Source organism: Ursus americanus, chromosome 1 (assembly GCF_024610735.1).
Source record: "Ursus americanus isolate L20-20 chromosome 1, mUrsAme1.1.p, whole genome shotgun sequence".
NCBI classification, from domain to species: domain Eukaryota; kingdom Metazoa; phylum Chordata; class Mammalia; order Carnivora; family Ursidae; genus Ursus; species Ursus americanus.
Genome location: NC_142127.1, coordinates 26171745 through 26196745, shown reverse-complemented (window position 1 = coordinate 26196745; position 25001 = coordinate 26171745). Strand labels below are relative to the sequence as shown.

Here is a 25001-nt window from a genome sequence, read left to right as displayed (position 1 = left end):
AGGGAGACGGGCCGAGGGAGAGAATCCTCAAGCCAGCTCCCCACTGAGTACGGAGCCCCACACAGGGCTCGATCCCAAGACCCATGGGATCATGACCTGAGCCAAAACCAAGAGTTGGACATTCAACTGAGCTAGACACCCAGGCGCCCCTCGAACGCTTTGTTTTTAACATTTATTCTTATAATCTGCACAGTTTATTAGGTTAGGGAAAAACCTTGAAGTCCAGTGTAAATTTGCAGTTTATAATAATACCAATAGTTTTGATAATACTAGTTACCTATAATTAACATATCTCAGCATTTGCATTATCTCCTTAGAACAACTGAATGAGGTAAGTATCACTAACCCTTTAACATATGAGGAAACTGAGGCTTTGGGAGATTAAATAACTTGGTGGAAACCACACACTGAAAAATGCTGTGCCTTTAAACCACAAAACTACCCTGCATCTTGACGAATGGCCGTGAGTGTAGCTTCATTTCAGTGTAGATTATTCTTCTACATCTGTTACAAACTCTTCTTTTCTTCATCTTCTTGGTAAATGAGCTTCCTCTTGCTTTGGGGGTCTCCTATTGCCCAATATTTCCTGAATAGAAACTATATCTTGGACACAGACACTTGCTGTGATTGACTCCATGGTTGAACCAAATGTGGTCATTGGTGAACATGGTCATTGACCAGAAGCAGCAGCTTTCTTGGTTCCACTGCTACCTCTCCAAGTATTCGCCAAGCAGCTGGTTATAAACCATTCACTACAGAGAGTAGCATCCACAGTGGCACATCTTTTGAAATCCACTTGAATTCAGGACTATAATCACTAGCAATTCAGTGTATTCCAGAAGATGCTGCTACTTTTGCAAATACCATAACCAAAGCCAGTGAAGAACATTCATGGCCAGCACAATGGGCCTTTTCATTTCCCTGCTTCAGAACGGGACCCTCTTCCCCCCAAGACCTCTCTATGCCCAGGTGAATATTTTCATGCCATTCCTAATGCGTACAGAGTGAGGATACACTCTCACATGTTAGGACAAGTCTAAGAATCCAAGAATAGCAAAGCTAGAACCCTAAGGGCTCTCTCGGCCATGCCATAAAATTATATGTGAGAAAAATGTGGTCCAAAGAAATAAAATGACTTGCCCAAGGTCATAAGCTAATAAGTGGGAAAAAAAGAGATTTCACTGCAAGTCCAGTGCATTTTCCACTTAGAAGACTTTTAAACAAAAGGCCTACTATGTGTCACATAAGTTACTATGTATGTTACATACAATATTTTGTATAATCTTCACAACCTTCAGAAAAAATAAATAGTATTACTCTTCTTATATAAATGAAAAAGATTAAGTAATTTAGTAATCCAGTTAAATTCACATAGCTACAAAGTAGCAACTGTAGGGTTGCTATTAACAACTTACTTTTAATATAATGGTCAAATTCCTATTCAAAAAAACTAATCCAGAAGGGATTATATGCCGCTAAGAAGTAGTAGATTGATATTGAGGTTAGAGAAGAAAAGGTATAAAATCAAGGCCTAGGAAATCAAAAAACTAAAGTAAAGGTGTTGTATGAATATACTGGTCTTTATTTTTATTTCTTTTTTCCCAAAAAGATTTAATTGGTTTATTAAACAAAAACAAAATGCATTGGATACAATAAAATAAACTTAATTTAAAATTGGTGAATAAAATGGGTCAAAGGGAAAATGCAGCAAAATTAGAAGAGAAAATTACTGCAAGGAAGTGTTATATACTTGCCAGGAGTAGTCTACAAATTTGAATCTGAGCTTCCAGACAGGCTACGTGAAGAAGGAAATGTGATTCATTACATGGATCAGAGTGTCCCTAAAACAAAGAACATGCCATTTGCTCAGGAGGACACAATTATTCCTGGTTCTGAGACCATAGAGAAACTTGTCCCTGTGGCCCTCCTGGAGAAGACAGAGCACAGAATAGGGAACAATCGCCTCAAAATATGCTCCCAGCCTGCAAAGCAATGCATTGCATAGGACTGTTGAGTTCACTATTCATTAGTGCCAGGCGGCAGCCTTGCCCTGGGCAGAATTTAACCAAGGCAGTTCTTTGGGGACAGCATGCTAGTTTTCTCAGGGAAAGGGCAGAAGGAATGAGAGAATGATGCCGAATGTGAAGGTGGGGGAGTCCTGAATAAATCCAATCCTAAAACTAATTCCTGTAATGCCTTGGCTAGGAGGTCCAACCTATCTCCACCTGGAACTCATTTAGCTCCCTTCCATTTACTCATTCCATCTGAACACAATTCACACTTCCTAACCTCTTCTGATGCAAAAGAACAGATAGAAACTGATGGTCTCTGCACCAGACCCACTCTCAAGTTGGCCTGAGGAGAAGGAGTAAAGTGAGCAGAACAGGCAAAGCCAGGCCAAGAAAGCCAGTTTGGTCATGATGTGCTCACAGGTTGTGTCAGTTCACTGGTCAGATAGAGGTCCACCATTCCTGGACTCTGCAGAGAGCCCCAGCTGCCATGGGCAAACCTCTCTTAGGAGCCATTACTCCCATTCATTATTTCACTCAGTCACTGAGTCAACCGTTAGTAATCATGATGGTTAGATGGAAAACACAGCTAGACAAGACACACAGTGCCCCTTCCTAACAAAGCTTGTGGGTTACCCTCTACTGAAGATGCTCTTAATTTATGCAACTCAAGAAAAAAGCATGGAGCTGGAGAATTAATAACTAAAACTCTACATGCTGCCTTTTTTCACAAAAGGCTGTGGGAGAATTCATCTGGGAATCTGAAGAGCAGACTCTGGCCCTGCAATTCTTTCAGTGGTCCATGCCTTTGATTGCCTCATCTATCAAGAAGGAAATAATATGTGACAAATACATCACAAGATTCTGTGACACAGTAAAAAAAGTTGTGAAAGCTAAAAACATTAGGAAAATATTCCCTTTAAAACATGTGCTTGTTGATAAAATGGATCTTAAAGCTATTATTACATAAGTACACCTGAGTGTCTGTCATAGTTAGAAACTTGTACTAAGAATACAAGATAATGAAGGGCACCTGGCTGGCTCAATTAGGAGAGCATGGAACTCTTGATCTCGGTGTCATGAGTTCGAGCCCCACATTGGGTATAGAGATTACTAAAAAAATAAATAAATGAATAAAATAAAAGAAAAGAATACAAGATAATGAAATAAAAAATGATCATTTTGTTCTACCTAAACACTAGACAATTACATTAATTAATAACATTTAATGGCTTGCACTGAAGGACTCACTGATTTACAAATACAGCCCTTCTAGAATGTTAAAAACATTATTAGGAGTAGCCTGAAATGGCAGCACCCATGTACTCTTATCTGTTGATGCGCAAACAGTGTGGTTATATAAGGAATAAAACATCAAAATAGTCATTTCACATTATCAAGCAAGGTTCAGAGCATGGTAAGAAATGACTCTATTCCAGAGAGAATTCTGCACTCACTTACGACTCCTCTAACTGAAACTAGAACTGTCATCTTCCTTCCCCAACTCACAAGCTATACCAAAGGAATACAGTCAACTGGAAAACAAAGAGCTCTTGACTCTACAAATTAAACCAGGTTTGAGCATTTTAACATAAATGCATACAACATAAGATGCACCATACAGCATTATTTACACAAGGTCAAATTCTTACCTTTTCCTCATTCAGATTGGCTACCAAGTACTGTGTACTTAAGGATTGGATCCACCGCTTTCAAAGTTACCTGTCTGCATACTACAAAAGATTTTATTGAAAGTAAAGGGCTCCCAGGATACCTGGATGGCTCAATGGGTTTAGCATCCAACTCTTGATCTCAGTTCAGGTCTTGATTTCAGGGTCATGAGTTCAAGACCCACATTAGCTCCACACACAGTGGAGTAAAGTAAATGTCTTTACAAAAGTAAAGGGCTCCCTTTTTGGATGGCAGCAAGAGCAGAGAGTGTGCTGTGAAGCCTCCGGGCACACTGCAAGAGTACAAAGTGGTGAGGCACTGTCTGCCCACCCCCAATGCTGTAATCTGCCCCTCTATCACATGCAAATCTTTGCACCGAATCATGCTGTCACCAAGTCCTGCTTCTGGTACTTTGCATTTAAGCTAAAGAAGATAAAGTCTTCAGGGGAAATTGTCTACTGTGGACAGGTATTGGAGAAATCCCCCTCGTAGGTAAAGAACTTCAGCATCTGGCTGTGCTATGAATCCCACAGCAGCACCCACAACACGTACCAGATGCACTGGGACCTGACCACTGCAGGTGTTGTCACCCAGTGTTACCGAGACACAGGCACCCAGCATGATCCAGATCATGAAGGTGGAGGAGATTGCAGCGAGCAAGTGCTACTGACCAGCAGTCAAACAGTTCCACAACTCCACGATCAAGTTCCCACTACCCCCACTGTATCCTACATCACCGGCACAAGTCACACTTAACCACCAAGAGGTCCAAAACCTTCCTTTAGGTGTAGAGCCTCCTGGTCCCCAGGTTGGTCCAAATACACTTCTTGGGAAAACCAGGATGAGAGAGAGAGAGAGAGAGAGAGAGAAAGAAAGAAAGAAAGAAAGAAAGAAAGAAAGAAAGAAAGAAAGAAAGAAAGAGAGAAGGAAAGAAGAAAGGAAAGGAAGAAAGAAAGGGAGGAAGAGAGAAAGGGAGAAAGGGAGAATGGGAAGGAAAGGAGAGGAAAGGAAAGGAGAAAGAAGGGAAGGAAGGAAGGAAGGAAGGAAGGAAGGAAGGAAGGAAGGAAGGAAGGAAGAAAAAGGAAAAGCAAGTCCCAGAAGGGCCCCATAGATCGCCTTCTATACAAGACCACTCCTTCAAGATTGGGAGAGGTAACTGTTTCACCTAATATATAGAAACAAGCACAGAGAGTCAGACAAAGTGAGGAGACAGAGGAATGGGTTCCAAAAGAAATATCAAGACAAAACCACAAAAAAAGACCTTAGTGAAGTGAAGATTATTAATCTACCTGATAGAGTTCAAAGTAATGGTCATAAAGATGCTCACCAAACTCAGGAGAAGAACAAATGAACACAGAACTTCAATAAATAGATATAAAATATAAGAAAGTACCAAACAGAAGTCACAGAGCTAAAGAATACAATAATTGAACTAAAAAATATACTACAGGTTCAACAGAAGACTGGATAAAGCAGAACTGATCAGTGAGCTGGAAGACAAAGCACTGAAACTCACCCAGACAGAGCAGGGAAAAGAAAAGAATTTTTAAAAAGTGAAGATACCTTAAAAAACCAAAAGAACAACATCAAGTGGAATAACATCCCTATTACAGGGCTCCCAAAAGGAGATAAGAGAGAGAAAGAAGCAGAAAATGCATCTGAAGAAATAATGGTTGAAAACTTCCCTAATCTGGAGAAGGAAACAAACTACCAAATCCAGAAAGCCCAGAATTTCTTTGCAGCCAAAGAAATTCATACCAAGACACTTTGTAATTAAAATGTCAAAAGTTAAATACAAAGAGAGAATCTTAAAAGCAGAACAATTTGTTACACACAAAGTAAATCCCCTAAGGCTATCAGCAGACTTTTCGGCAGAAACTTTGCAGGCCAGAAGAAAGTGGCATGATATATTAAAGTTGAAAGGAAAAAAACTTCCAAGTAAAAATATTCTACATGACAAGGTCATCAATCAGAATATAAGGATAAGGAATTTCCCAGATAAGCAAAAAGTTAATCACCACTAAACTGGCCTTACCAGAAATGTTAAAGAGACTTCTTTAAGCTAAAAAGAAATGGCATTAATTAAAGAAAACACACACACAAAAAAAAAAAACTCACTGGAAAAGGTAAATATGTAGTAAAGGTGGTGGATTAATCATCTATAAAGCTAGCATGAGGCTCAAAAGACAAAAATAGTGAAATTAACTAAAACTACAAAAAAGAGATAAATGTGACATCAAAAACATAAAATGGGAGTAAAAATATACTTTTGGAATGTATTCAAATTTGAGTTGCAATCAATTTACAATAGACTGTTATGTAACTAGGATGTTATATGTGAACCTCACATTAACCACAAAGGAAGAACTTAAGAGTAAATACAAAAAAAGAAATCTAAACATAACAATAAGGAAAGACATCAAACCACAATGGAAGAGAGAAAAAGAAGAAAAAGGAATGCAGAGGAACTACAAAAATAGCCAAAAAACAGTGATCAAAATGGCAACAGATACATACCAACCAAGAGTTACTTTAAATGTAAACAGATTAAATTCTCCAATCAAAAGACATATACAGTGGCTGAATGGATAAAAAACAAGATGCATCTATATGTTGTCTATGAGGGACTCACTTCAGAAGGATACACACAGACTGAAACTGAAAGGATGGAAAAAGATATTGCAAACAAATTGAGATTTAAGAACAGCTGATGTAGCTATACTTACGGCAGATGAAATAGGCTTTAAAACAAGACTGTAATAAAAGATAAAGAAAGACATTGCATAATGATAAAGGGGTCAATCCAGCAAGAACATATAACATTTATAAATACTTATGTACCTAACATAGGAGCACTAAATATATGAAGCAAAAATTAACAGACCTAAAGGGAGAAATTGACAGTAACACAATAAAAGTGGGGAATTTCAACACCCCACTTACATCAATGGATAGATCATCCAGACAGAAAATCAATAAGAAAACATCAGCCTTAAACTAGATGGACTTTATTAATAGACGTATACAGAACATTCTATCCAAAACCAGAAGAATACAATTTTTTTTGAAGAGCAGATGAAACATTTTCCAGGAGAGATCAAATTAGCCCACAAACAAGTCTCAAGAAGACTGAAGTCATATCAAACATCTTTTCCAATTACAATGGTATGAAACTAGGTAAACTGGAAAAATTTTTTAAAAATGTGAAAATTAAACAACATGCTATTGAATAACCAACAGGTCATCAAAGAAATCAAAAGAGAAATGACAAATATGTAGAGACAAATGAAAGCAGAAATATGGCATACCAAAACCAATGGGATGCAGCAAAAGTGAATATAAGAGGGAAGTTCATAGCAATACAGGCCTAAGTCAAGAAACAGGAAAAATCCCAAACAACGTAACTTTACAACTAAAGGAACTAGAAAAAGAGGAACAAACAAAACTCAAAGTTGGTAGAAAGAAAGAAGTAATAAAAATAAGGGCCGAAATAAATGAAATAGGGACTAAAAAGACAAATAGAAAAGATCAATGAAACTGGGAGCTGGTTCTTTGAAAAGACAGTTAAAATTGACATACCTTTAGATAGACTCATCAAGAAAAAGAGAGGGCTCAAATAAATAAAATCAGAAATGAAAGAAGAGAAACAACAAATGATACCACAGACATACAAAGGATTATAAGAGTCTACTATGAACAGTTATATGCCCACAAACTGGACAACCTAGAAGACATGGATAAATACCTAGAAATATACAATCTTCCAAGACTGACTCAAGAAGAAATAGAGATTCTGAACAGACCAAATACTAGTAAAGAGATTTAATAGTAATTAAAAACCTCCTAATAAACAGAAGTCCAGGACCAGATAACTTCACTGGTGAATTCTACCAAACATTCAAGATTTAATGCTTATCCTTTTCAAACTTCTCCAAAAAACTGAAGAGGAGGGAATGCCTTCCAAACACTTCCTATGAAGCCAGCATTATGCTGATACCAAAACCAGACAAGGACGTCACAAAAAAGAAGAAGAAAGAGAAGAAGAAGAAGAAGAAGAAGAAGAAGAAGAAGAAGAAGAAGAAGAAGAAGAAGAAGAAGAAGAAGAAGAAGGAGAAAATAATAATAATAATATCTTTGTATTGGAATATTAAACATAGATACAAAAATCCTTGGGGTGCCTGGGTGGCTCAGTTGGTTAAGCATCTGCCTTTGGCTCAGGTCATGATCCCAGGATCCTGGGATCGAGCCCCACATCGGGCTCCCTGCTCACCAGGGAGTCTCCTTCTCCCTCTCTCTCTGCCTCTCCCCCAGCTTGTGCTCTCTCTCTCTCTCTCTCTCAAATAAATAAATCAAATCTTAAAAAAAAAAATCCTGAACAAAATGTTAGCAAACTGAATTCAACAATACATTAAAAAGATCATTCACTGTGATCTAGTGGGATTTATTCCAGTGATACAAGGATGGCTCAACACCTGCAAATCAATCTGCTGGTACACCACATTAAAAAAATGAAAGATAAAAATTATATGATCATCTTAATCGATGCAGAAAAAGCATTTGACAAAACAACATCCACTCACGATAACAAAAAACTCTCAACAAAGGTTGAGAGGCATAGTATTTGCACGCATGTATATAATGTGCATCAACGTAAAAAAAGCTATGTATGGGGGCCTGGGGGGCTCAGTCGTTACGCGGCTGCCTTCGGCTCAGGTCATGATCTCAGTGTTCTGGGATCTAGTCCCGCATCGGGCTCCCCACTCAGCGGGAGGCCTGCTTCTCCCTCTCTCACTCCTCCTGCTTGTGTTCCTTCTGTTGCTGCCTCTCTCTCTGTCAAATAAATAAGTAAAATCTTAAAAAAAATAATAAAAATGAAAGCTATGTATGACAAATACAGTTAATATTATTCTCATTGGTGATGCCCACTATCTTCACTTTGGAAAAAAAAAAAAAAAAAAGATTTTCTTTTTAACTAATCTCTACACCCAACATGGGGCTTGAACTCACAACCCTGAGATCAAGAGTTGCATGCTCTTCCAACTGAGCCAGCCAGGTGCCCTATCCTCACATGTATTCAACATAGTATTAGAGGTCCTCCCACATTAATTAGGCAAGAAAAAGAAATAACAGGCCAAACTGGAAAGAAGTATTTGTTGCTATTTGTGGATGACATGGTACTATATTTAAATAACCCTAAGGACTCCACCAAAAATGGTTAGAGCTAACAAATGAATTCAGTAAATTGCAGGACACAAAATTAATACACAAAAATCTGTTGCACTTCTATATACTAATAATGAACTCTAAGGGAGATCAAGAAAGCAATTCCATCTACAATTGCATCAAAAGGAACAAAATATCTAGGGATAAATTTAACAAAGGAAACTGAAAACTATACGATATTGGTGAAAGAAATTAAAGAAGACACAGTGGAAGGATAGTTCATGCTCATGGATTGGAAGAATATTGTAAAAACATTCATACTACCCAAAGCAATCTACAGGTCCAATGCAATCTCTATCAAAAGTCCAAAGGCATTTTTCATAGAACTAAAGCAAATAATTCTAAAATATGTGTGGAACCTCAAAGACTCCAAAGAACCAGCACAGTCTTGAAAAAAAAGACATAGCCAGAAGTATCAGGATCATTGATTTCAAACTATACTATAAAGGTACAGTAATCCAAACAATATGGTATTGGCATAAAAACAGGCACATAGATCTCTGGCACATAGTAGAGAGTCCAGAAATAAACTCAATGCATGTATGGTCAATTCATTTATGGCAAAGTCATCAAGAATACACAATGGATAAAAAAATAGTATCTTCAATAATTGGTGCTGAAAAAAATGGACAGCCACCTGCATAAGAATGAAGCTGGACTAACCACTATCTTATGCCGTATATTAAAAATTAACACGAAATGGATGACTTTAATGTTAGACCTGAAAACATAAAACTCCTGGAGGAAAACATAAGCAGTAAGCACCTTGATATTGATCTTGGTGATGGTTTTTTGACTCTTACTCCAGAGACAAGGGAAACAAAAGCAAAAATAAATACATGGGACTACATCAAACTAAAAAGCTTTTGCATAGCTCTTTCCACCATCTTGGAGCCTGTGGAGTCCAGCTGGAACAGGATGCCTAAATCGACAAATAGGTCTGGAAGGCTGTGGTCCAAGGTCATTTTTGCTGGCTATATGCGGGGTCTCTAGAACCAGAGGGAGTACAGAGTTCTTCTTAAAATTGAAGGTATTTATGCTGAGATGAAACTGATTTCCGTCTAGGCAAGAAATGTGTCTATGCGTACATGACTCCTGGTGGGAAACCAAACAAAACCAGAGTAATCTGGAGAAAAGTAACTCATGGTCATGGAAACAGTGGCAAGGTTTGTGCCAAATTCCAAAACAACCTTCCTGCTAAAGCCATTGACCACACAATTCATGTGATGCCTGTACCCCTCAAGGATTTAAACTTATGGAAAAGTAAATAAATAAAGGTTTAGATTTGTTCTCTTGTAAAAAGAGAAAAAAAAGAAAAAGCTTCTGCATAGCTAAGGAAACCATCAACAAAATGGAAGGCAACCTACTGAATGGGAGAAGATATTTTCCAGTCATATATCTGGTAAGGAGTTGATATTCAGAATATATAAAGAATTCATACAACTCAACAACAAAAAACAATCTAGTTATAAAAATAGACAGAAGATCTGAATAGACATTTTCCCGAAGAAGACATAAAGGTGACTAATAAGCACATGATTAGATGTTCTACATCACTCATCATCAGGGAAATGCAAATAAAAAAACCACAATGAGATCTCACTTTACACTTATCAGAATGGCTACCATCAAAAAGACAAAAAATAACAAGCGTTGGTGAGAAAGCAGAAAAAAGGGAACCCATGTGCACTGTTGGTGGGAATGTAAATTGGTGTGGCCACCATGGAAAACAACAGAGAGGTTCCTCAAAAAATTAAAAATACAGCGACACCTGGGTGGCTCAGTCAGTTAAGCATCTGCCTTCGGCTCAGATCATGATCCCAGGATCCTGGGATAGAGTCCCACATCGGCCTCCCTGCTCAGCGGGGAGCCTGCTTCTCTCTCTGCCTGCCGCTCTCCTTGCTTGTGCTCTCTCTCTCTCTCTCTGACAAATAAATAAAATCTTTAAAAAAAAATTAAAAATAGAGCTATCATATGATTCACCAATTCCACTACTGGGTATTTATCTGAAGAAAAAAACCCACTATTTTGAAAAGATACATTCACTCTTATGTTCACTGCGGCATTATTTACAATAGCCAAGATATGGGAATCACCTAAGAGTCCATTGATAGATGAGAAAATATACTAAAGATATACAATGAAATACTATTTAGCTGTAAAGAAGAATGAAATCTTGCCATTTGTAACCACAGGGTAGACCCTGAAGGCATTATATTAAGTGAAATAAGTCAGAGAGAGAAAGACAAATACTTACATGTGGGATCTAAGAAACAAAACAATAAAACAAAACAGAGTCCAAATTCATAGGTACACATTACAGAGTGGTGGTTGCCCGAGGCCGGGTGGATGGGGGCAATGGGTAGTGGGGATCAAGAGGTACAAACTGCTAGTTATAAAATAAATAAGTTACGGGGATGTAATGTACAGCATGGGGAATACAGTCAGTAATATTGTATTGATTTGTATGGTGGCAGATGGTGACTCTACTTATTGTGGTGATCAGTTCACGGCATATACAAATGTAGAATCATTGTGTTGGATACATGAAACTAATATAATATTACATGTCAATTATACTTCAATAAAAAAAAAAGAAAGGGCTCATTGGATACTTTATAAGGAACTATTGCCAGGCATCTATGTAATGTTCTCTTAGCACCTTTTATAATATACCTACCTAACCTCAAATAAATAAATACTAAATAATAAAATATGCCTAACCTTTTACTTTTTCCCACCTAGTCTCCCAGATTTAAGGCCGTTTAAAGTCTCTGCAGACCCTATGCATCATTACTTCTGGAGACCCATGATATCAAACAGATTAAAATGAGCCCATATCCCACTTTAAGTACAATCATTTTGCTGATAATTTGGAAAGGATTTTTACAATTTTGTTTCTGAAATATTAAGCCTCAAGTAATATGCCTAATTTATAACCGTCTATGATTTCCAAGTAATCATCAAGCAGGTAGAGGAATGCTTGCAGAGTGAAAAGGTTTAACTTAAAAACTCTTTTCAAATGCCTTGATATTTTTATGCATCTCTTTTGACAATAAATGAAGCTGACATGATATTGCATTTTGCTTGGTTATTAACCTGAATTTTGTACTTCGATTTTGCAACCCGTATAAGTGTGATCAGACCTTAAATATTTTCCTAGGCCTGTGAAATTTGGAAACTCTGAAGTGCCTTCAGTTCATAATGAATTAGATAGGCCCGCCCACAACAGCTCCAGATTATCATCCCTACCAGAGACCTAGCACAGGAGTCCTTGCGGACCGAACCACAAAACACTCGGCCCAAGGATTGATCACTGTGCAGTCCTGCCTGGACTTTGCTGGTTATAGTCTGGCACTGGCCGGTCTCCTGGTAAGCAGACCACATCCCATGCGGATGGGATACCTTCTCTGAGCCCACAGAACTCCTCAATGTCTAGCGGCTACACTTGGCTCCTTATTTGAAGCCTTTGTTTGTTTGTTTTTACATCTTGCAAATAAAATCTTCTTTTGAGATTCTGCTTGAAATTCGAAGGCATAATATAGAACTCACCACACTCCTCTCACCCACAAAAAACGAACCCAAAAATTACTCAGTGGGAAAATCTTCAGAAATAAATAGACACAACATATACCTCTTAATACTTCCTATTCGGTCTTCGGGGACTTCTTAAGGCAACACTGTAGCTAATAGCCCCGGCTCCCTGCCTGTACTGAACTGTGCTGGGGCCAGAAGTCTCCCAGCCCACCACTCCCAACGCAGTAGCCGCATATCCTTTATACTGTGCTGCTTTTTAAAGGAAAAATGTCTGGAGAAAATTGTTAACTATGGAAGTAAATACGGCATATTGTTAAATTTAAAATTCCAGAGAAATTTTTCAATATTTACAATTCTGATTTCTTTGTAGATGTTCCTAAAACAATGGCACCATTAAACCTTAAAATTAATACCTTACGTCAAGAACAAATGCTATGCCTTTTACAAGCGTCTCCTTAATCCGTTCTTTCTCTTTATTCATTTAACGTCGGTTGAGCACCGTCTCTGTGCAGACACCATGCTGAGCCCTGGTGAGTACAGGAGACGGAGTCCCTGGGAATAAAGAAGGCAACAACTGCAACCCATTGCGGTGTCTTCTGTAAGAGCTTCTGCATGGCTAATTTAAACCTGTTTTACTAAAATTCAATCCTATTTCTCCTCGGTCTACCCATGGAGTAGGTAAACAACAGCCAATCACTACCCTCTCCGACATAGGCTTTCTGATACTTGAAACACTCAAATTTCTTTTTTCTTCTTCAAAATAAACACATTTTTCCACAAAGGAAAGAAGATTACATGTGATGTGTGCAACAAGCCAACATAACTCCTTTGCTGTGTCATCACGTTGTCATTGATATGAAACTATAGAATATAACTTTTCAGTCACATTGAAAAGATAGAGGAAAATAGACTCTCGTGTGATCAACCAGTTTCTTAGGCATTAATCTATACCCAATCCTGATAATACCATTCTCAAAGAATGCACTATAATGGAACAACAATCGTGCCTCATTGCACTGGCTGAGGGAAAAGTAAGTAATAGGTCTCTCTCCCATAGGACTCATATCTGAGTACCCTGCCCCCAAAGAAATCAAGACACACTGTCACTGAACCACATTATTCTCCCTTAAGAAGACTATAAAATGTGTACATCACTCATTCGTTGACATTGAACTTGTGCCAAAACTATTAAGAGCACATATTAATATGTATCCCAAATGTGTAGGAATGACTACAGAATAAAACACAAAACGAAATTGGTACTCACTATTAATTTGTCTTTTATAAATGATTAAGTAAAGCATATGAAGGAAATAAAAGGGCAATAAATACCCTTTTATCACAAACTGGGGGATTTCTCTTACTCTGGGCTTGCACACAACCAGTTTAGAAATATGCATAATTGCCTATGGTCAACATCATATCACTGCCAGATCACACATTAAACAGATAACCACTATTATTATAAAAGCGACTTCCTTGACCTCATATTTTGGTCTGGCTAGGAATTCCTGTATTTTCCCAGATCAGCTGTTACACCGTGCCAATCTTGTGCTGTGCATGTCAATTTGTACCAGAGTAAGTGACCGGCGCCTTACAGAGCGTACTCGAAAACACACTTACATGCATAGGAACAGCAGAAGTGCAAGAAATATGATCATAGTTCTTGCAGCGCTTTTTAAAATCTGAAGTCTATGTGTGTTTTTCTATTATAGCTAAGGTACAGTGTGTGTTATTTGGCAGCTGAATTTGACATGAAAATATAAAAGGTTTGGGCAACCACATATTTGGAAATAGAAATCTTTCCTGAAAACATGGCTTTGGTTTTTAAACACAGCTAAATTTCTGGAAACTTCAATTTGTTAAAGACAGCCAAGACTTCAATCATATTTAACATATTCCTGGGGTTTACATATAGTGTTTCAAAGTAATAAACAACATCTTGTTTGGAGTAGCATGAAGAAAATGAGGCAAGCACTTCTTTAGAGTAAAAGCTCCACTTTTAAAAATAGTTTGGAGACTCATTCTTATGTTGGTAAAATCACAAAACACTATTCAGCAAACAAAACATGATGAGCTCAATTCAAGTTGGTAAACATTTTTAGCTGGCTTCATTTGTAGTAAGAATTTTAATGTAACCGTAACTTCAGGAATACGTCTCTTATAATAGAAACTTGAGGGGCAAAACTTTTTTTTAATTGTTAATAAGAACAATAGTGTCAAGTTTGCACTTGAAAATCGGAAGAGATGTGATGACAACAGTGAATTGATTGTTTGAACAAGTTTAAAAATCACATTACAGCACACTAAAATGCAACCACATTTACTCACTAGCGCTCTCACAGCAGCGACCGACCAGCCCCAGGCCTGATTCAGTAGCAGAAAATAGACTCCTTCCATCAGGTAGGGTCTATAGATGCCTTACCTCCAGCACGTAAATCTAGCGATGAAGTTGTAAATCTTTCACATGCTTTTGCCTCATTGCTCTAAACGCAATAGTGATGTCTAAAAACTGTCAAGTCCTGAGTAAGAGTAGCAAGCCCTTCTCAGCGAGCAAAACATGATGAGTCGAAATAGTACCACCCAAGGAAAGGAAGGAGCTTTCTCCTGTACTCTATGTAAGAAGTCAGGTCAGGGTGCCCAGCTGGCTCAATCAGTTAAGCATCTGTCTTCAGCCCAGGTCGTGATTCCGTGGTCCTGGGATCCTGTCCTGCATTGGGCTCCTTGCTCTGCTGGGAGTCGGCTCCTCCCTGTGCCTCTGCCTCTCTCTCTGTCTCTCTCTTTTTCTCACTCTCTCTGCCTCTCATGCATAAATAAAGAAAAACTTTTAAAAAAAGAAATCAGGTCAAATTTCATTTCACCATGCTTTTTCCCTAAACAAGGACTCAGTGAACAGAAAATCTGTTGTAAGAACTATTACGGATTCACATCTAGATAATTTATGGCAAACCAACTAATAAGCATATGAACATCTTGTTCTGTGGTCAACACTCTTTAATTTTGCCTGCGTCTTATTCCTACTTTGTTTTATAACAGATATTGTATTTCTAGTGGTTTGCAGGTAGAACATGGGAATTTGTCTGAAGGTTTAAAAGTTGGTGAGACGCTACCTCACACCCATTAAGAGAGGTACCATCCAAAACAGAAAACAACAGTGTTGGAGAGGATGTGGAGAAATTGGAGCCTCATGCCCTGTTGGTGGGAATGTTAAATGCTGTGGTCACTACAGAAAACAGTGTGTCAGTTCCTCAAAATACTAAAAATAGAATTACCATATAACCCAGCAATTCTACTTCTGGGTGTATACTCAAAAGAATTGGAAATAGGGTCTCAAAAAGGTATTTGTATACCCATGATATAACATTATTCGTAATAGTCAAAACATGGGAGCAACCCAAGGATCAATTAATGAATGAATGAGAAACAAAATGTGGCATATTCATACAATGGAATATTATTCAGCCTTGAAAAGAAATGAAATTCTGACACATGCGACAACATGAATGAATCTTGAGGACATTATGCTACGTGAAATAGGCCAGTTACCAAAAGACAAATGTTCTAAGATTCCACTTATGTGACGTGCCTTGAGTAGTCAAATTCATAGAGACAGAAAGTAGAACATAGAACGGTAGTTCCCAGGGCTGAGGGTAGGGGAGAATAGGAAGTTACAGTTTAATGGGTACAGAGTTTCAGTTTTACAGGAAGGAAAGAGCTCTATAGATCGGTTGCACAACAAGAGTATACTTAACGCTACTGAACTGTATACTTTAGAATGGTTAAGGTGGTAAATTTTATGTGATGTGTATTTTGCCCCAAGGAAATATTTTTTTAATTGAAATAAATAAATAAAGCCTGTAGTCTGAAGATCAGGGCCAAGCATGTTGCATCACTTTATCATTGAATCTTCACAACAACACAGGCCATAAGTGATACTGTGTCCATGTTACAGATGGAAGAGCTAAGGCCAAAACCTCAGAACTCAGAAAAGGTCACACTCCTAGTCGAGTGGAGGGTTTGGGGGACAAGTGATTCCATTCCATTCCATGCTATGTCCGGGAGCACACTCTGCCTCTCACACTAACATTGATACCTTATTGCAAATTCCTGTCATTTAGTCTAGGGCTCCAACAGCAATCACTGACATTATTCAATCACCCACACGTGAGCTGGTCTTGGTCTTACACCCATGTCTTCAGCACGAAATAGGCACTGGGATAGGAAGACAAGATCCCTGGCTTACATGGTTTACTGTCCAGCAGATAAAAATGGAAATGAAAACAAAGACCCTTGCATGTAAGCAGAAATAGAACAGATTTATAGCCTTTCGTTGGAGTCCGCAGGAGGAGAGAATGCCCTTCTGAATGAAGGGGCCAAAGACGTGCTCCTGTCATTTCTGCTGTGATAGTTGCCTCGCCTCTAGCCTTTTTACCCTTGCTTCCCTCACTGTGCACTATGAAAGCACCCCCAGTTTTTTAGTAGAGGATGGAAGCCTGAAAAAGCCTATGTTAAATGTCTGTTTGTAAAAGAAGTTTCTGATCTAAAAGAGGAAAAGATGTGTAAGAATCTCTAACCATCTACTTAGAGAAAAAAATACTATGAAATATTAAGTGTTTGACTGAACCTGTCTTCCTACAGTCTAACAATGGACAAATATCAGGAGAAAAAAAGGAAAATCAGTATTTTAAAACCATTTGCCTCACAGATTCACAGCTTAGACTCTCAAAATCCTTACCAAAAAAAAAAAAAAAAAAATACAGTCTTTGTCCAGAGGAGTAAAATTTTATGTTACCTATGCAAGCAAGAAGTGATAAGATGGAGTAATTTTAGTAATAAACCTTAAGACTTTAAAAATCAATAAGGAAAGGTCTATAGAGTCACATCTAGATATGCCTAGGAGAACTTTGAAAGCACGCATACCAAAGACTATAAGATCTTAGAGGGATGGGGAAGTCTTCCACTCCTTATTTTATCTGATTTCATGAATGCATGATGCATTTTTTGGCATTTTTCAAATAAAAAAGGAAAACCGGACAAGACTAATAAATGCTTTCACAGATGCATATTGCAGTATAAAAGAAGGAAGTCCAGGGGCGCCTGGGTGGCTCAGTCGTTAAGCATCTGCCTTCGGCTCAGGGCGTGATCCCAGTGTTCTGGGTTCGAGCCCCACATCAGGCTCCTCCACTGAGAGCCTGCTTCTTCCTCTCCCACTCCCCCTGCTGTGTACCCTCTCTCGCTGGCTGTCTCTCTCTGTCAAATAAATAAATAAAATCTTAAAAAAAAAAAAAAAGAAGAAGGAAGTCCATTGTCAATGATTATGTTGATTTACATAACAGACACCTTTATCCTTCGTTAACAGGAAGTACTATAGCACAGTGGTTAGAAGTGAGGGTTTCTAAGTCAGACTTTGGTTTGAATTTAAGCCTCATTCTCACTGGTTGTGAGCTGGAAAAATATGATTTACCCACTCAAAATTTATGTTCCCATCTGTACAATGGGGATAATAATACCAATCTCGCGGATTTATTGGTAAGGTTTTAGAGGTTAATATGTCTGGTACATGCTGATCCCTCGGTTAAATACAATTATTAGAAGATTACAGTTAACAAAAGAGACCAGGTGACTCTACAATGTTAACATTAAATTAGCTGAATGTAGACATAAAGGATCAGGAAAAACAAACTGATAATAGACTGTAAGGAAAGCTTGAATTTGATAATAAGGCAGCTTAATTACTCAGATATCGATTAGGATAATAATGAAGCTAAATTTGTATCCTGTTTCTAAAGATATCGTGTGCTTGCTTGCTATCCTAGTTTCCTAAGTAGTCAACAATCTCAAGAGACTGTTCTTGAGACTTAACCGTGTATGATTAAAAATAATAGATGATATTGAAAGCATCTGGTTCAGCAAATGCTCCCAGCACTGAAAAGTCAAGGTACTAATGCTGCTTCTTAAGATAACAAACTGCCAAAAGGAATACTCATTGAATTTCTGAAAGGTAAACTGCTTAACACAGACGAATGAGAAGTTATTTTTTAAAGAGTTAAAGGAGATTCAGTTGAGATTTATCACAATTAAGTACTAAACCAAGACGAGAAAAAAAATGTGATACAAATAAAAGTGGTTAAGCAGAGATTTTAAAAGCAAGCTGTTTGGACAGTTAGTAGAAATCTTTCTATGTTTACCTAATAAAATCACATAAAATAAACAGAAATAACAAGGTTAGACTAAAAGGAAAATGGCAGGCAATGAACTTGAAATCTACAAAACATTTCAAATAATCCTAAGCATTTTTCTGCAAATGTTAAACTGAGCCTCCTCATTAAAGAATATATTTTTTTTAAAGTCAGAGTTCAGTGGGGGGCAGGGATTTAACAATGGAGAGGCATAGATTTATCTCGCTGTCTCAGCAAATATTGTCATAAAACAATTTTGCTTTCCAACTTTGTAAAAAGAGCATTTGAGCAGTGTACACATACCAGAAGAAATTACTGTGGGCAGAGAAGTAAAGTTATACTGGCCTTTTATTCCTCTCCTACTGTCACAGAGATTTAATCATATCTGGGACACGTATGCAAAGCCAGCCAAAGATATTGACAGGGTGGAAGCCATCTTTGCGTGAAACGTGGGGGTGCTTGTCTCCTTTAAGAAATCTATCCCCACCAACCACCCGTAGAATGACTTTGTCTTAGAGATAAATGAAGTCAAGGCACTATTTCCAAAGTGCCACTTAGGCTACCTGGGAGGAGACAGAACATTCTGGATGTGCAAATCCTCCTGACCCTGATTTTCTCCCGCTTGCCCATTAGCACAGATTAGCTTACGGTTCACATTGTCCCCTAGACACTAGTCTGAGAGAGCAAGCAGACTAGAACAGAAACAAGCCTTTGGTGAGAATGGGAAGTGGGCTAGGGGTAGGGCCTGGTGGAGCAATAGCATAAGGCATCAGGCCAGAAAAACGGGCTCTGATGGACATACGGCGTCCATATTTTCCAAACCAAAACTCATGACACATAGCTTGACAAGTATGATTGTACTTATGGGAACAACAGGACAGAATATTTACAACCCAGGGCTGCCCTGGAAAATCTAGTATATATAAACACCACATCCATAAAGGCATTGAAAGTGGGAAGGCTAACACAACCTACTTTGAATTCTGCAAGTGCTGGCCAGCACATGTGAAACAAGTTGAAGTCACACTCGTCTCTCTTTATTTCGATCACAAATGCATTACATATTTTTGACACATTTAGGATCTCTATTCCAAAGACTTGCCATAAGAATAGCAGGTGATATCTGAATGAAATAGATTTTTACAGTCGAGTAGAAAAGCGTGCATCATATCAGATTAGATTGTTTGCCAAACTTGCCTGCCCAGGACGTACCGGGGGACTAAACTCACCCAGAGACTTCAGAGTAACAGAAGAAAGGAAATATTCTCAGAAAGCCCACGCACACTTGCACACGGCTTTCAGATTAGGCTCCAGAGGTTTTCAGAAAGAAAATTAATCAATTTAAATATGTGCCACTTTTTTCTTGCCTTATATCCATTGAATTACCTGCATATGAGAGTCATTGTTTCTTCTATGACCCCCCAAAAATACTTCAGTGAAAGCTTCTTGTTGAAAGAAAAACAAAGGTCAGTAACCTAATATCCCCAAGCAACCCTAAAACAACAAACCAGGGAGGGAAAAAAGTGAAGAAATGCTCAGAACAGGGGAAAGATCTCCATTCGTTATATTCTTTCAACAGTGGATAAAAGTTATGATTTCCCCAGTAACTATAAATTGATAGTGTATATAAGAGTATACTTTTAAAGAGTATATAAGAGACCCCATAAAAGATTAGAAGAGTTATGCTGCAGGGGTTCAGAAACTTTTTAAGGACTAGAAATGTATCAATACGATATATGGAGTCGATGCACCACAGAAACTGGAAGTGGGAAAATGCCTGAGGGATTATCTAATAAAAGGAAAGCTCCTGTCTTTCCCATGAGGAAACTGAGGCACGGTGGCACATCCAGGGTTACCTCACTAGCCATGCGGAGTCAAGGAAAAACCCCATCTCCTGCAGAGCTTACGGATGAGCTTATTCATCTGTAAAATGAGGGTGCCGAACTCCGAGGTCAACGCCAACCATAACATCCTGCAACGCTGTATTGATTGATTGCTTTGTAATCTACTTATTTGTATTTTGGCTCTTAAATAAAGGTAAGGCTGCCAGGTTTGACATATTTCTAGCCCTTAGAAAGCTGACCTGACAGTAAAGCCCTTCCAAAACATTTATGGAGACAATGTTCAGAACAATTTGCAGAATTTAATAAGGTGACACATTTTGAAGCATGGTGCAGTTACAGGCGGCCAGCCTGAATGGATGCATGTGAGGGAGGTATTATTTTTTTTTAATTTTCAAGATGTCACTGACAAGGGAGACATATGCCAAATGGTTACATAGGCCTTTATTTAAAAAAAAAAAAAAACTTTGAAAAAGGCATGAAGAGCAACGAAGAGCATGACACAAAAAGAGTGAATGAAACATCAAAACAGGATACTGGGAATGAGAAAATATACGGATTAAAATTATTTAAGGTCATCTGAAACCTGACCCCAAAATATAGCCAGGCAGAGGTTTCCCAATATTTAATAGCCTACTACGAATCCTGAAGAGATCCTCTTTAATCAGAGTATACAAATCAGTATAAAATCCGACTATATGTTTAAAATCTTCTATACTGGTTGTACTGTTTCTTGTTTATCTTTACCATGGACTCCTACCAGTATTTCATACAGCTCTACGGTAGAATTTACACAGGAAAAGAAAAAATGACTAGGTGGCATAAATATTGAATGAATGCTCAAATTGTTAAAAGCAAGAGTAGCCAATTTACTACTACTATCTAAAAAATGGTTTGATCTGATGTAGTATTATTTTACGTATATTACAGGTAAGATGCTTTAAAACATAATAAGCCAGTGAACAGAACATTCTTTTAGGGTCACAGGGTACTTTTTTCATAATACATAGTAGAATATCTATACCACCAAAAACTTGATTGGAAGCAATTAAGAAGACGCAAGTACTCGGAAAAATTATTTCACAGTCTGGTTGCCTGATTTCCTGACTGACCTCACAACTGTCAGGTAACTAGATCACTAATGCTTTTTTCCTATATTGATAGAAGGACCTACACTTTGCAATTATGCAGACCTGGTTTTGCGCTCATGACTTACTAGCTGTTTATTCTTGGGCAGTTACTTAATTTCTCAGTGACTGTTTCATTATCTGAAACAATAATAATGTCTGAATCACTTGAGTCTTAAAGTGATTAGATTAGATGGTGTCCAAAATTTAGCTGCCATGGTGTATGGCACCTGGAAGCATCCTATAAGTGGAGGGAGTCCTAGTAGTTGTAGTAAGAGTAGCAATGGGCCTTATTATGTTTTTATCTGCTGTGACATGTTGTCATGAAATTAACACAGGTCTTAGATTCAGAGAGGGCTGGGTCTGAAGTCACACTCTGTGCTCAGTGGCTGGGTGACAAGAGATTGTCTCTGGTTTGTTCCTTCTGTGAAATGAACATGTTATTACTATTCTTCAGAAACTTAAATGAGATAAGACATGTTGGTGCTACACAGTGCCTGGAACAATGGAAGGACCATAAGGAAATGTTAGTTCCCAGCACTCCTTGTCCTCACAGTTCCCTGCATTCCTTTATTCACTCATTCACAAGCATAGTCTGAGCCCTGGAAATACAAAAGGAATAAGACTGTCCATTCTGGTTTCAAGGGGATAAGGAGGTAGAGAAAGAGAGAGATTATAGGATGTGATGACAAATAATTTAAGGGAGTTATAAACCATTTTTGAGAGCACAAAAGAGAATAGAATAACGCTTTCTTGAAAAGTCTTTAAAAGATCTTAAAAATCAGTGAGGCCACTTAATACCCACTAGAATGGCTGCAACCAAAAAAAAAAAAAAATCAACAACACTAATGACAACAAGAGAAACAACAGAAAATAACAAGTGTTATTTCCACAAGGATGTGGAGAAATTTGAACTATTATACATTGCTCATGGGAATATAAAATTCCACAGCTGCTGTGGAAAACAGTTTAGGGGCTCCTCAAAAAGTATAATATAGACTTAAGACCCAGCAATTTTAGTCCTAGGTATACAGCCCAAAGAATTGAAAGCAGATATTCAAACAGATAATAGTTCCTGAAAGTTCATAACAGCACCATTCATAATCACCAAAAGGCGGAAACAACCCAAGGGGAGAAATAAAAGGTGGTATATTCACATAACGGAGTACTATGCAGCCATAGTAAGGAATGAAGTCGTGACGAATGCTACAACACACGTGAACTTTGAAATATTACATTAAGTGAAAGAAGCCAGTTACACAAGACCATGCATGCATTATGTGATTCCATTTATGTAAAATGTCTGCAGTAGGCAAATCTCTGAACACAGAAAGATCAGTGGTTGATTACGGCTGAGGGAGATGGGGAGGCAGTGAGACCTAAACGGTATAATGTTTCTCTTTGTGGAAACAAAAATATTCTAAAATTGACTCTGGGGGCGCCTGGGTGGCTCAGTCATTTAAGCGTCTGCCTTTGACTCGGGTCATGATCCCAGAGTTCTGGGATTGAGCCCCACGTCAGGCTCCCTGCTCAGTGGGGAGTCGGCTTCTCCCTCTCCCCCCTGCCCCTCCACCCTGCTCATGCTCTCTCTCTCTCTCTGTCTCTCTCTCTCAAATAAATAAATAAAATCGTTAAAATAAAAAAAAATAAAGTTGACTCTGGTGATGGTTGCACATATCCATGACTATACTAAAAACCACTGAATTGGAGGCTTAAAATGGGTCAACTATCGCAATCTGTTTTAAAAAGAGAGAGAAAGAAGCTAAAAATAAAAATATTAAAACACACACACACACACACACACACACACACACACACACACACACTGTCCTACGCGTTTGGCCAGACTTCTGCTAGAGCCAGTATGGACAGTGACAGTTGGTGACCATTCCAGTGCTGAAGCTGAAAACAAATTAAGAGTGTGTCAGGCACAGAAGGTAAGAATGGAACCACATGTCCAAAGCCCAAGACAGGGAATGGTTAGTATCTTCTGCAACACTAAGAGGTCGAGTGGGAGCGGGGCATGGGAAAGGGGGCCAGAAAACAAGGCGAGATGGAGATCACTTTGGACTTGAAATTGCTGCACACAGCGGTGGCCTGGAGAGCAGGCCACAGGTGACTCCACCGTTTCACTGGGCACGGGTGCAGGCAAGTTTGTGATCTTTCTTAAGCGTCCATCTCCTGTAAAATGGTAACAAACATACTGCTCACCTCAGAAGTTACTTTGAGAGTTTAATGAAACAAAATAGGTGAAGGATGTAGCCAGAGCCCAGTGAACAGTATGCAGTCAATAAGAATTAGCTCCTTCAATCTGTGGGAAACCAAGAGTTTAAAATGAGAAATTTCCAGTTATCAAAAAAATGTTATATTAGATGATAAAGGTTTCAAGCTTTTTGAACTTTTGAGTAATTTATACACATTACCACTAATTTAACTTCCTCTGATCCATCAAGAAATACACATGGTTTTTTAAAAACCTCTAGAGAATTATGGTAAATGTCTCTTAGACGAATGATACTGATCTGGTCTCAGTAGCTCAAGCTTAGCCATAAAAATAACAAGTTCTTTTATGATGATGATATTCTAATTAAATATCCCAAACTTTATTCCAGGTATACACAATCCAATATTGGCAGAGCTAATTCAACCAAGAACATTCTAGCCAGTAAATAATAAATTCTCAGAAGCCAAAATTTCCATTTACACCTGTAAATAGAAAATTCAATTTAATGCAAATCGTTAAATAATAAGACCAGTGGGCAATGAACCATACTAAACACATCATATGAAATGGATCAGTCATGCAGCATGGTGACCAGGAAAGAAATTTGTGACACGTTCCGTAGCTAAATGCTATGTGTTTACACACGCGTGCACACACATGCATGTGCACTGAACAAGGTGCCTGCACAGAGACACAGCACACATATGAAAAATGTACAAATCTGATTGAGTGGCTGGTTCCTTTCCTCTGTATTTAAAATCTTTTGGTCACCTTCCATGGGATCATCTGACCATGAAGAATGCTATTTTATACAATGCTTGCTAGAGCAGTTGTTAGGAAGAGGAATCCTGTAAATGGTTTCATTGAAGCTAAAAATCATTAAGAAGTGGATTCAGGCATGCTCTTTATTAAGACCTCCTCCTTGAGAAAGTTCACAAGTCACCATCCACAGATTTAAAAAGTAGCAAAATACTTACAGAATCCCTCCAGTTGTGAGGCACAGAAGATTAAAGTCACTCAATGTAGATAATTTTTTTCCTACCATAATCTAGACAATACGATAAAGTTTAGGCTTCAGAGATTTTGGAGGTCGTTCAAGGTGCTAGATTTAGGATGTATCTTACAGCGTGTCTAGAGAGCAAGGGACTTGGAAGAGAAGAAGTTTGGAATAAAATAGGTTTGATTTTTAA

At 38.2% G+C, this 25001-nt stretch overlaps 1 long non-coding RNA gene and 2 pseudogenes across 1 annotated transcript in view; 2 read left to right on the top strand and 1 right to left on the bottom strand.

The window, feature by feature from the left end:
* The window catches only part of LOC148110724 (uncharacterized), a 55502-nt gene extending 31513 nt beyond the window's left edge, over positions 1–23989 (bottom strand). The window contains exon 1 of the long non-coding RNA XR_015723616.1: positions 23799–23989. This is a non-coding gene — a long non-coding RNA (uncharacterized LOC148110724). The remainder of the gene's footprint in view (positions 1–23798) is intronic.
* Positions 667–4465, top strand: LOC123783359 (large ribosomal subunit protein eL20 pseudogene; annotated as a pseudogene).
* Positions 9822–10154, top strand: LOC123782855 (large ribosomal subunit protein eL33 pseudogene; annotated as a pseudogene).
* Positions 23990–25001: the final 1012 nt, after the last annotated feature.